The sequence below is a fragment of the Canis lupus genome, chromosome 28 (genome assembly GCF_048164855.1).
Source record: "Canis lupus baileyi chromosome 28, mCanLup2.hap1, whole genome shotgun sequence".
NCBI lineage: Eukaryota > Metazoa > Chordata > Mammalia > Carnivora > Canidae > Canis > Canis lupus.
The window spans coordinates 23,194,767-23,207,828 of record NC_132865.1 but is presented as its reverse complement, the minus strand read 5'-3'; the positions used below and the strand labels follow the sequence as shown (position 1 = coordinate 23,207,828).

At 39.8% G+C, this 13,062-nt stretch overlaps 1 protein-coding gene across 16 annotated transcripts in view; it reads left to right on the top strand.

The window, feature by feature from the left end:
• Nucleotides 1–13,062, top strand: part of SULF1 (sulfatase 1) — a 175,995-nt gene that overhangs the window by 30,144 nt on the left and 132,789 nt on the right. For 11 of the 16 annotated variants that reach the window (XM_072804325.1, XM_072804326.1, XM_072804337.1 and 8 more), the window contains one exon: nucleotides 3,520–3,614. The exons of 4 other annotated variants lie outside the window; for them this stretch is intronic. The gene's annotated coding sequence lies outside the window, so the exon portion shown is untranslated. Of the gene's footprint in view, nucleotides 1–2,568; nucleotides 2,721–3,519; nucleotides 3,615–13,062 lie in introns of those variants that run through there. One more of the 16 variants, XM_072804327.1, reaches the window with a different exon arrangement.

Genomic DNA, 13,062 nt, shown 5'->3' with positions numbered 1-13,062 from the left:
ACATTTATTTGTGGATGTATTGTCAAATTAATAGGCGTACGTGCCAATGTTTTCGAGAATTTTAGAGCAGAAAGGGATTTTTTTTTTAAGATTTTATTTATTTATTCATGAGAGAGAGAGAGGCAGAGACATAGGCAGAGGGAGAAGCAGGCTCCATGCAGGGAGCCTGATGTGGGACTCGATCCGGGGACCATGGGATCACCCCTGAGCCGAAGGCAGATGCTCAACCGCTGAGCCACCCAGGTGTCCCCAGAAAGGGATTTTGAATGTCCTCCAATCTTATCTGTGTACTTTACAGAGAAACTGAGATTCATATGAGTGCTCTCTTTCTTGCTCTCTCACTCTCTCTCTCCCCACATGTGTTTGCGCAAGACACATCTGAGTCTTGTGCTAAGTCATTGCTTACAGAAAAAATTGTAAATCTGGCTTAAGAAAAAGGGAGGGCAAAATGACCCAGAGCCAGGCCAGTGATTCCCTGCTTCATTCAAGTTTGTATGTCCCAGCTTCAGCGCCCAGCGGACCAACAATCTATCCTTGCTTCAGGAGCCATTCAGGGTCTCAGATTAGATATTTTTTACTAAAGCTTGAATAAACTCCAAAGCAAACCCAGGACCAATATGTGACTCAGATCCTGACATGAAGGGATGCTCCATCCAAGGTACATGGTACTAACCCGTGGCCACATTATTGATTAGAGTATGAGATGTAGACGGAGCCTCAAGTATAACCCTCACGCTTAGCGATCCTAAAACCTGATCGTGAAATGAGCCCTTCACTCATATAAGCTGCAGTGACAACAGTGGGGACTGTATAACTAAATGCCACATTGTGGCACAGATTTTTAAGTGTTGGAGTGCTGGTGAAAGAAATGAAAACGAAGGTTGTCAGGAAATGTCAGAATTTTAGTGGATCCCAGAGAGGCACTTAGAATTTGAATGTATGGAGCCAATAATGGTGGACTTTTCTAGGTAAAGAACAGCGAAATGAAAGTGTAAATAGAGTCTCATGGCAGGAGGAGAGGAGAGGAGGAAGAGGGATGGGGGGAGAACCCTGAGGAAGCTAGGCTGGTGGGTCCTCTCCTATAGCATTTCCCAGCCTGACCAATGGACCACAGAGCCCCCAGTATTGGCTTATATTATTATTCTACTAAAATGTCACTGAAATATGTACCCTAAAAAACGTAGGTATAAAAGACTTGAATTATACTTGTATAACTGTACACCCCTAATAATAGCATTATATTTAGATCATTGAAAACCCAAAAGAAATTACTTATTAAATATGAATAAAACCATAAACCAATAATATTCTCTTTAATATTAATTTTCTTTGCCAGACGATGCTGTTTTGCTGAAATTAAAGAATAAGTTTAAGCAAGTGTTCATTGATGAAATTGTTTAAAAAAAAAGGCAAACTTTTAAAAAGATTTTATTTATTTGAGAGAGAGAGAGAGAGCACGAGGGGGGCAGGCAGAGGGAGAGGAAGAAGCAGACTCCCCAATGAACAGGGAGCCAGTGTCCCCATCTCAGGATCCTGGGATCATGACCTGAGCCAAAGGCAGATGCTCTGCCGACTGAGCCACTCAGGTGCCCCCATTTGCCTCTCGTGGGCACATACTTATCAGCCAGGTATTGAGGCTGCCTCTCTTCTTCCTCTAATAGCTTATGCAATTAAATTGTTACATTATTCTCCCACACATTATCATTTTAATGATGACAAATCAGAACCCTCGTTTATAAAATTTATGAAAACTCTGGTTTCGTTCCATTAAAATATCTTTTGATTGCAAGTTACCACTGCAAAGGCAATTGTATCTTTATCACAGGTTAAAAAAAAGAGAAAAAATTTTTTACCCCAAGTAATAATAATTGCCAGTTTAATGTGTGCTTATGTTGGGCCATGAACCCCTTTCAGTTCTTTACATGGATGCTAGCATGTCATCCTCACATGAACCGTATGGGTTAGATACTATCCTCAATCCTCATTTTTCAGAGGATCCTGAGGCATAGAGAAATTAAGTAATTCACTCAAGGTCACATAGCCAGTGAATTCAGGCATCTGATTCCAGTAGTTTATTCAGAATGACTACAAAAAGGGTGTTCTTTGGCATTGGGCTATGCCAGCATAACCACAGCCAGATACTTAACAGTTTACACTCCTGTGTAAACTCTTACTTCAGGAGATCACAAGGTGTCATGCATAATTATAAATATAAACATTCACATGTCCTCTAGGAACGTGTTTAAAAAGTAGACATCTTTGTGACGCTTATAATAATTTTCAATAGTATCAGAGACATGGGAACAGAGACTGTAAAAGTTGTCTTGGAGCTCACCAACTCCCAGGATGGGAAGCACAGGAGAACAGTCAAAAGGTCAACTGGGTTGGGTGTGCCAGATTAGGGAGGGTGGCGTAAATGGGTGGAGGAGTTGAGCCTCTGTCAGGAATGGAAAGAGACATGATAAGGGTGGCGTGGGAGGAAGGGTCCTGCGGCAATAGGCCAGCACCAGAGAGGCCCTACTGCAGCAACCTCTCTATAAGAATGAAGCTTCCAGAACAGAGCAAAGGACCAGGTACTGCCGACACTTAACCTGAATCACCAGGGCCAGTTCAGATCCAGAAGAGATTCCAGGTCTATTTTATTGAGGGAAATAATCTATATCCATTACCTCTGAGATTCCCCTCTGCATGTATCGACAATTGTTTTTGCCAGTGAAGAGGTAAGAAAGCTCCACATGAAATGTTTTAATATTTATGCTGCAAGAGAAATCCTTTTTAAAGGTAAAGGAAATTGAGGGTTGTTAAATTGTGCGTATTGTTTTCCTATCCTTTTATATTTCTGATAGCTTATATTTTCTTACAAGATATATATTTTTTCTACTTCCTCTTCTATACTATATATCATATAATGTATACATGTTAAAATGTGCTATTGATGGCAGCAAGATTGCATTATCAGGTACTTACTGAGTTAATCTGGGTGTTTCCTTTAATAAAAGTATTTAAGTTGATTTTAGTTACATTTTTCAACTGCCTTAAATGCAGAATAGAAACAAATTTAACCGCTTCTAAATGCTTACTTTGCTACTCATCAAATAACAGCTTGCAGCAGCTCTTAGGAGATTTTATGAGTCAGGACATTTTCCTTTCAAACAGGTGTCACAACCTGAAATTTGATGTCACTCAACTTTTAAACTTGGAACACTTTGTAAACTTTTAAAAAGAAATTCTTCTTTATTAGTTTTAGGAAACCCAGTCAAAGAATAATATGAAATGAATCTAAGGGAAAGTCTCTCTGAAGAGAGAGACGAATGGAAACTCCTACAAAAGCACTGAATTACCCACCATATTTCAAAGTCTCTAGCAAGTGATTGTAAGAAAAGCAGGGTGGATAAAATTTGAAGCATATTATTCCTAATGATGTTCCCCCTTTGAAGTTGTGAAAGGGCGCCAGCAGAAAGATGAGAGCAGCCACTGATAAAATGCAACTGAGGGCACATTTGCTCTCCTCCATTGTAGGTGCTGACGGCCACCCACCACCGTCTGAAGAAGGCGATTTTGGCAGATGACATGCAGGTTCTCCAAGACAGAGTAATTGCAGAAAATCTTCAAAGGTACTCTATCAAACATTTATCTCTTGATTAATTAAACCAAGGCGCTAATTAAACCTGCACACCCCATGTCACTTGAAAAGGGGCTGTTCCATGGATGGGGAATAATTGTAAGAAACTGAAAAGTCCTGCACCTTCCTGTAGCATTTTCATCCTCCCTGGCTGAGAGAGCTAAAAGGAGCCTTCAATGTGATCGAGCCATTTCATGAAATTAGTCTTCAGGGATGGCAAAAGAACCATCTGAATTAAGAGTATCCAAAGAATTAGGGGCACCCAGCTAGCTCAGTCAGTAGAGCCTGTGACTCTTGATCTCGGGGTTGTGGGTTTGAGCCCCACATCGGGTGTAAAGATTACTGAAAGAAAGAAGGAAAGAAAGAATCATAGAACTTTATTAACATGTCATGAGCTGTTAGGGAGCTCACGGGGATTAGAGGCAGTGAATGGCAGGCCCGCTACACCCAGCCATCCAGTCTCAGGTGAAAACTTCAGGTATCAACTGTCTTGTTCATAGATCTGCCTTGACACTTTCTGGCCTTGGCCAAGTAAATATTAGTGCCAGAGTGTTGTGGGGCCAGGAAGAGTTACAGAGTCACACCTAAACAATACAACCTTGGTTGCAAAAATATTCTTAGGGGTGTTGATTCATGTGAGTTTACAGCCCCATGTGTCTGTCTTTCTCAAATATCAACATTGAAATGTGTTCCCTTCTACCCCAACCAAACTAATGCAATGGAAACTGTTGAGTTCCTACTGCTTTCAAATTGCAGCTTTTCAAAATCATTGCCCTTCCTTCGCTTGTTTTTCATCCAACATCCTGTGTTGGTCCAGGTTGTCTTGGATAAAGTCCTCTAATCACCAAAAAGTTTGTGGGAAAAAAAAGTTTGTGAACCTCATACAAACAAAATGAAATCTTCAACAGGCCTGGCCTGAATTGAGGATTGATTTATCCAGCTTCTCTTTCTAATACTTACAGAAGTAAGCATTGTGTCCACGCTACAAATGGCAAGTTTAGCAGGGAAGTATCTGGAAGTGTATGGAAGTCTGGGGTTAGTTCCTTAACAGAAAATCATGAATATTGCTATTTTTTTTCTGTAATTCTCAGTGTTTTGTGCATAGATGAGCTAGGGTATCACCAGAAATTTATTGGAAGCTGGTTATCCACAAGCTAAATAAAAAATAAGAGAAAACAAGTTGAAATTTAGGTCTCCTTCCTTCAAAACTTCAACCAGGAGAGGAAATATTGCAAAACAGAAACTAAAAAAAATATCTGGTTAGAAATTAATTCAATAAGCAGTAGAACTGTGACTATTTAAGGGTTCTTCATCTTCTTGAGTCAGTTCTCCATTTAAGGGGTAATTTAATCACTTTAAGCATTATATCCTTTTTATTTTTCAGCATATTCTTATTATGAGAAAACAGAAGTACATTTAATATTGGATCAAGTTAGAATCACTTGGTCACATTTGACACACAAAACACTTCTTAAAATTCTGTAGGTCTCCTATGAGAGAAGTTTCCAGTCTTTTTCTGTTTTTGGACTGGAAAATTCCGATTCAAAGTCTGACCAATTGCTAGCTTCAAAATCTCTGCCCTTCCTCATCCATCACTTGAGCTGGATTCGATAGGCAGCTGAGTCACTTTTCACCACCACATCTGTACTCACAGATCCACAGTCTTCCCATCTGGTAAATTTTGTAGCAAGAAATGAGTCCTTTCTGTGTTTGCTCAGACAGGTTTATAAAATAAGGACCACTTTAATGAGCCTTAGAGCTTCAAAATGCTGCCCTGTGCACTTTTGATCGCCTCTCTGCTCCTGTCATCTGAATATAAAGTTCTCTCATTTAATATTTTTCCAGCTTTAGGAACTGCTTACCTGCAGTTCATTGAGTTGGCATCACCTCCAAAATAACACAAGAGACAGAACCAGGAGATGCTATAAGCAAAACTCAGAAGCTGCCTAAGCATCTCCTGATTGTCCAATTGCCAGAAGACTCTCTCTTGGTCCAAGGAGAGATGGATTGTATTCACATACAATAAGACAACAAAAGGATAATTAAATTTCACAGCTTGGGGGAGATTTTGAGGGTTCTTGTCAAAAATGTTCACACCTGTGGAACAGACTGTTATTTTTTGTGAAGCCTGGTTTTCAGCTTGAAATACACCTGCCAAAATCTGAATGGCCGCTATTGTACCTTCTGGACTCAAAAAATGCTCTGTCAGACAAGGTTTGGGGCACACAGATGGGATAGCTTAGAACAGCGACTGTGTTGTTTGTAAGGAAATTAAGACCTTTCTTAGTCCTGTTGATGCCTATTTAGGATGGAAAATTTTATCATAAGTATGCCTTAGCTGTGCCTCCCTGGCACTTTATTATTTTTTTATATTACCTTAATAATTTGTTATACTTAATGCCTTAATTTAAATTTAAGAGCTTTTGTTAATTGTCCATATTGCCCATGGACTGTAATAGTAAACTACATCTTTTCAATGAATCAATTTTAGGTTTAGGCCCTTAAAACAGCTAAAATTATCCTTGTATCCACTGAGCATTTAAAGGTTGCTGCAGAATATCCAGAGCTGAATTTGGAGGTGCTAAGAAGCCCATTCTTCTTTGTGAACATTCTCGTCCTTAACATTTCGCATTGCATATCCTAATGTCAATTAAAATAACACATTTGTTGTAAAACAATATAATAACGATCCAATATGAATTTTTTGAGGTAATGCACACACACACTTAACCCCAGCCCATAAAGTTTTTTGTATATGAATTTGTGCAATGAGGACTCCTAGAAAATTGCCACTATTTGACTATTTTTGACCCATACAAGCAGCAATTTCATATGGTACTACCTAATATTTTACGTAATTGAAAACTTAGAGAATATACGTTTTATTCTGACTCTTTTACACTATTGTATCAAAGTAATCTACAGTTTCTGCAGTGTCTTCATAGCTCATAGTTTGAATTTGTGCATCATTCTCTATTACACGGATGTGGGGCATATTAAATGGATTTTAATTTTTCCCTGTAAGAGATAACACTCAAAAAAACCTAACCCACGTCTTCCTTCACACCGTTTTATTTAGTTGCCTTTGAATGCCAGTTTTGAAACTAATGTCTTCTCCGGTGTCGTCCTTTCATCCCTCCGAAACTAAATACTTTCATGTGTGAGTCATCAATACAAATCTAAGTGATAAAGTGAGCGCTAGTATGCGTGAGCTACCAACATGCACACATGCATACACACAGTTAAATGGATCTGTTTAGACAGTACATCCTCAAAGCCAATGAATCTGTGTTGAAAGAAAACACCAAACCTCAATAGGATGAGAAACATTGCACCCATCAGCCTGTGCCACCTTTAGCTGGCTTTTCTCCATTTTCATCTGACAGAGACCTGTCCTAGCAGATGGTCTTCTCAGTATGCTTTGGCAGCCAAGAGAATAGAGCTTTGTCTAATATGGCAAGGAAACAAACTCTGAGGATATTAACCCACCAGAGGAAAACCCTTTGCTCTTGCCATAATGGTACATTCAGGCAGGAAGTTAAGAGGAAAATAGCTACTCCCCTGGGGATGAGGAGTGCGGAGCAGGGAGGGAGGGGAACAGTTTAATTATGATGAGGGTGGGGGTGGGGATATGGGGACAGTCACAAGTGGAGATCAAGAAAAAAGGATGGGATGATGTCATTCTTTACTGGGACAGTCACTGAAATGAAATCAGGTCACACACAATGGTCTTGTTCTGTGCCTGCAACCATAAGGGTTACAAGAGATTACTTTGTGGCAATGCTTGTTAGGAAGAGTCTAAGGGCCCTGATCACGTTAAGATATCCCCCCAAGACGTCTTTAAGATGGAGAAGAAAGGCAGGATCCTTCCATCTAGTGCCAAAATGACCCACACTAGGTGTACAACATTGTGTTAAGGTCTCCTAAGCCACAGTTTAGGAGAGAAAAAGTCTGGATTCTTACAACAGTGAATTTTAAGAAGCAGAATGCAACTCCACAACTTGGTTCCAGGCCAGATGTTTTAAATGGATGCCCTTTCTCATAGGATAATTTTGAATGACATTTTAAAGTTAAGATGGAATATATTTCTCAGTATAAAGTTGCATTTTCTGAGAAGAAATACTGCCTTGTACTGTGTTAGGGCATTTTTAGGACTAATTAACTCTGCTTACATAGGAAGCATTTGATTTGTGTCCATGCTGAATCCCTAGTGCCACTGGTGGCAGATGTACTCAAATTTAGGTTCCTTCTCTTGATGGTGTCCTAATTTAACCTCATTCATCTGCTTAGATTTCACAAGAGGGCATCACAATTACAAATGAAGGTCCAATGTTCTAAAAAGTCATCCCTGGTATAATTAGGTGATAGAGTCAAATCCTGTTATTAAGATTCTGTTGTGATTGCATGATAGGGCTTAAGACAAATAAGTCATTGACTGAGGCTTTTTCTTACACGTTTTTGTTGCATGAGTATTGACAATAATGGAACTGGAACACTGGGGCTGCTTCCATTTCCAGCTGCAGGTTACAGAATTTACAAAAGTTAATATTAAATTTTGGTAAACCACTTGTCTTCAGGTGCATGTGTATATTCAGGAACAAGGTCCTTCTCTCTTTTGAAGAGACCTTTACAAAAAGTAAATGCAAAATTAGATTATAGTGAGAATTCATATTTGTTTTATGATTTTGCCTTCAAATTACTAGGAAATACTGTGTGGTAATCTCAGGTGTAGGGGAAATGGTGATACGTGACACGTGTGTTTGAAAGTTGCCTTGGATCGTGGCTATCACAAGGCAAAGAGGCACATTTTGAAGGAATCATTTTGGAGGCCAGATTCTTTCTTTCTTTCTTTTTTTTTTTTTTAAGATTTTATTTATTCATTCATGAGAGACACAGAGACAGAGAGGCAGAGACACAGGCAGAGGGAGAAGCAGGCTCCATAGAGGGAGCCGGATGTGGGACTCAATCCTGGGTCTCCAGGATCACGCCCTGGGCCGAAGGCGGTGCTAAACCATTGAGCCACCAGGACTGCCCTGGAGGGCAGATTCTCACAGGAACTTCAGGGATTTCTGTTGCCCTTATTTTGAAACGAAAGCTGATGAGGCCACAGGGCCTTTGAGAGAGGATAATTATTTAAAAATAAAAAGTAACCAGATTATTCCCAAACAAATGATCAGCATCATCAGAACCTCCCAAGTTTTTAAGGCAGTGGTTAATTTTCTTTTCTGTTTATTTTCTAGCAGGCTTTAAAGAAATCTAAGTCCATTAACCAGAGCCAGTTGATAATAACATCTAAAATGCAGGTGTTACTTTAAGCAGATCTGTTATTAACAGGGCAGGTAAATCAAGCATGGCTTCTGACAATGGGATTCACCATAAAAGTAATTTAAAAATTACTCGCTTCTATAGTTTTACCAAAAAAAAAAAAAAAAAAAAAGATTTGATGCGTTCTCTGCATTGAAACGTATTTATGTATTACATAAAGTAAGAATGCCCCAGCGCATTAAATCTAGTCCACAACATTCATAGGAGCCTGGGCTAGCCAGACCAGCCAGACGCGATGATGCTCCATAGTGCACAGTGACCATGGGAGGGGGACCAGCAGCCAGCCGTTCAGAGCCATCAGTTGCCCATGCTGTAAGGGATATAGTCATATTGAGTATTTCTGATGACAAGTTTGCCATACTATGATAAGTTTGCCACCACGTTACTAGTCACAAAATTCTGCTGTTCGAAGAACACTTCCCTAAGAGTCAGTTCCAATTTTAAGCATTTTGTTGACTGTGTAACTTTCTGCAAAATTAGAATATACTCGTCCCACTTCCCTCACTAGGCTATTGTAAATGGAAGACCGAAAATGGAAAAGAACATCCAGGGGGAGGGGCAGATGTATGGAGCCCGTCAAGCACAATCTAGTGCTGTTGTTGTAATATTAAAAGGCTAAGGTATGGCATGGCAATCAGTAGTTCCCATTATACTGTTCTATTCCCAGCGCCTTTTTTCTCCCTCATTATTCTTTTAGTTTTATGTCTCTGCCAGTAAACTAATCCCAATGTGTATTTTTGATGGTTGGCAAAAAGTCAAAAATGCTTTGCAAAGAGGGAAGGCTATAGAATCACTTGGATTGTAACTATGCATTCAGTGCATTTTTCAGAAAAGCTTCAGAATGAAGTATCTTTAATGGCTGAGGCATTAAAAATAAGAGTAAAAAAATAACTTGTATTATATATACACTTGTAGTTGTTGGAATTCAACGAAGGATTGACTCCCAATAATCTTTATGATGGTGGGGGGTGGGGGGGAGAGACATGTAAGATTAACTCACCAGGGATGGGTGCTATTGCTTTTAATATCTTGTTGATTAGCTCCTGTTGTGCACTAAAGTGGTTCAAGAAATTGCCGTCATCTGCATCCCCTCAGACAGAAGCCAGAGACAAAAGGTGACATCGTCTGTTCTCTGTCACAAGACTTCCTTTCTGTTAGGGAAATACTTAATTTTCTGGTTGCTTTTTCTACCGAGAATCAATCAATCTTTCTTTCTTTCTTTTTTAAGATTTTATTTATTTATTTGACAGAGAGAGAAAGAACACAAGCAGGGGGAGCAGCAGGCAGGGGCAGAAGGAGAAGCAGGCTCCCAACTCGAGGATCGATCCCAGGAACCCTGGGATCTTGACCTGAGCCAAAAGCAGACGTTCACGTGCCTGAGCCACCCAGGCAACCCCAAGGAATTTCTTCTAAATGGCCAATACAGTATCAGCTTAGTTCTTTGCATGTGCTGAAATGTACCTTCTGGGTCAAGGGACAGGAATGTAATTTATATCCCACATTTGAAAGTCCACCTTAGTTTGAAGAACTTTCTCTCTTGTTATAGAAATATTGAGACAGAGTTTGTATGGTATGACCTGTGTACATGTGTATGAGTAACTCTTCCAGTGACAACCAACTCCTAAACATTAATTCTGACTATCGAAATGTGGATTTTTTTTTTCTCCCACACTCTTGTAGACAGTAAGAACATGCATCTACCTGGGAAGAACTAGGCTGAGCTACATGTAGCCTTCATGGCTACACATACACGGTGGTGTGTGGAAGGGATGTAAAAAGAGCCTTTCCTACCTTAGGGAGGGAGCCTTTGGGATTCGAGAGTTATCACCAGCCAAGGTGATCCTGTCTTCTTAAAGTGGAAAGCAGCCTCTTTGTTTCTAACTTACGGTGGTTCATGGAAAAGTGTAGCATCCTGGTTGGGAGCCCAGATTTGGGAGACTGCCTGGGTTTGAAGGGCTTGCCATGTCATTTATTAGCTGTGTAACTTCATTTCTTTGTGTCTCAGTGTCCTCACCTGAAAAATGGGGACCAATAGTAATACTGACTTTGTCTCGCTGTTTGGAAGTTTAGATGTTTCCATGTGTATAGAGGACTCAGAACAATGCCAAGCCCTCAATATAGTGCTTTATGCATGTTAACAATCATTATTATTTGCACAAATGTTAAAAATCCAGAAATGCACAAAGGCTACAATAAGGTCCCATCACATTAGTCTGCCCATAATTCCACGCTCTTAAATACACACACATTCACTGTCAGTGCACCAGGCGCTATAGAGAGAGCAGTCACGGGCCATAGCACCCTTGCTGGGGGAACTGGTGCCAGACAGGAGCAGGGTGAGGGCCTCACAAATAATAGCAATCGTAATACCTTCAGTTTACACACTTCCAATATGCTTTTGTGCACACTTATAATAGTTGTCGAGGGCCAAATAACATGATAAATGGAAAAGTACTTTGCAAGTCTATTATCAGCATAGTGATAAAACCAGCTTTTAATTTTCTAATTTCCGATTTCCCCTTAGATTTGCCTAGACCTGGGTTCGGCTTTTTCCACCATCCATCCAACCATGATTTAGCAAATGCTGACTGATAAAAAGCCCATAGTTACCAATGTGATACAAAGACTCTCCTTATAAAGACCTGGATGATTCAACAGGCCCTGATTCTGACCCCCAACGAGCTGCATATTTATTCTGTAGTCTACGTTCTGAGATCCACAGAAGCATAAAATGGATTTGCCTCATGAAAAAAATTTTTAATCCTTTGTTTATAAATAATGTACATTTGGTGGCAGGTTTTTTACAGCTATCATGGTTTAAATGAAATAATTTCAAAGCTCCAGGTTGACACCTGTACAGCACCTGTTCTTCAAATTGTACCATTACTAGGATTCCCTTGTTGATATATATATATATATATATATATATATATATATATATATATCCTCAGAGAATGATAAAAGAAGTATCTTGAAGAGAGCTTTCCTTAGTATTTTGGAGATTTTTCACACAGTGGAGAGCACTAATTCTGCTTATATTTGATTTTTCTGAAAATGACTTTTCACATATAAAATTCAAAACTCTGATTGCATATCAAATGTTGCCACAGCATCTTAAAATATAAACTTGGGGTTTGCTTTTCCACTTCTTTCTTTATGGTTAAGTATGTAGATATGCCCAGAGCTGGCATGTCCCTACTGCACCAAAGAAATTACAGAGAAAGAGCTTCATACATGAGTATTGTTCACTCTATCATCCCTCTCAGCATCTCCCAAGTGTGAAAATTAAAGGTTATCATCGCACGGCATTAAATGAACGACAATGCGTGATGAAGAATCAATTACAAACCTTTTAGGCCATCCAAGGACGGCCAGTATGAGAGAAATATGATGTAGTGAAAAGAGAGTAAAGATTCTCCACCATTTACTAGTAGTGGAATCGGGCAAGATGCATGGCCTTTTGAGCCTCAGGTGGCCTTTCGATAAAACGCGGGTAATAGCGTTTACCTCATAATATTGTTATGAGGGGCTCAGAGACAAAGTGTGTGCAAAGCACCAAGTGCAGAGACATGCCGATAGCACGCATCTGAGAACATTCATCTCTCTTTTCAACTTGTCTTAGCACAGAATGTTCCTCCTCCTTCCTTCTCATGCTATGGGACCTAACTTCCTAGCCTGTCCCAGCAAGGATCCCCGTGCCCCCCAACACTCCCATCCAGACTGCTCACACGCCCTACACACCCTTCATAGAGCCTGGAATGTCATAGGGCCAGAATATTCTTTTGCCACTTCCTAACAAAAGCTACATACTGTAACCCGTGTAAAATAGTGCTTGATTTCCTCATGGCCAGAATTTGATTATTTCTTTTGCACTCCTGTAGGCCACACTTTAATCATGGTTCCTATTTATTTAAGTCTTGTTTGTATCATACTGTCGTTTACATTTCTGTGCCTCACATTAGGTGAGACTGGAGGATCGTCCTTTCATTTCTTACTGCATTTGGCACAGTACTTTGAGAGTAGTTAAGTGCACAATAATGCTCGTTTTTAATTTAAAAAGCAAAGTTGTGCCTTCTGGTTTAAAAATATTGAACTCTGTGAACTGCCAGAAAAAG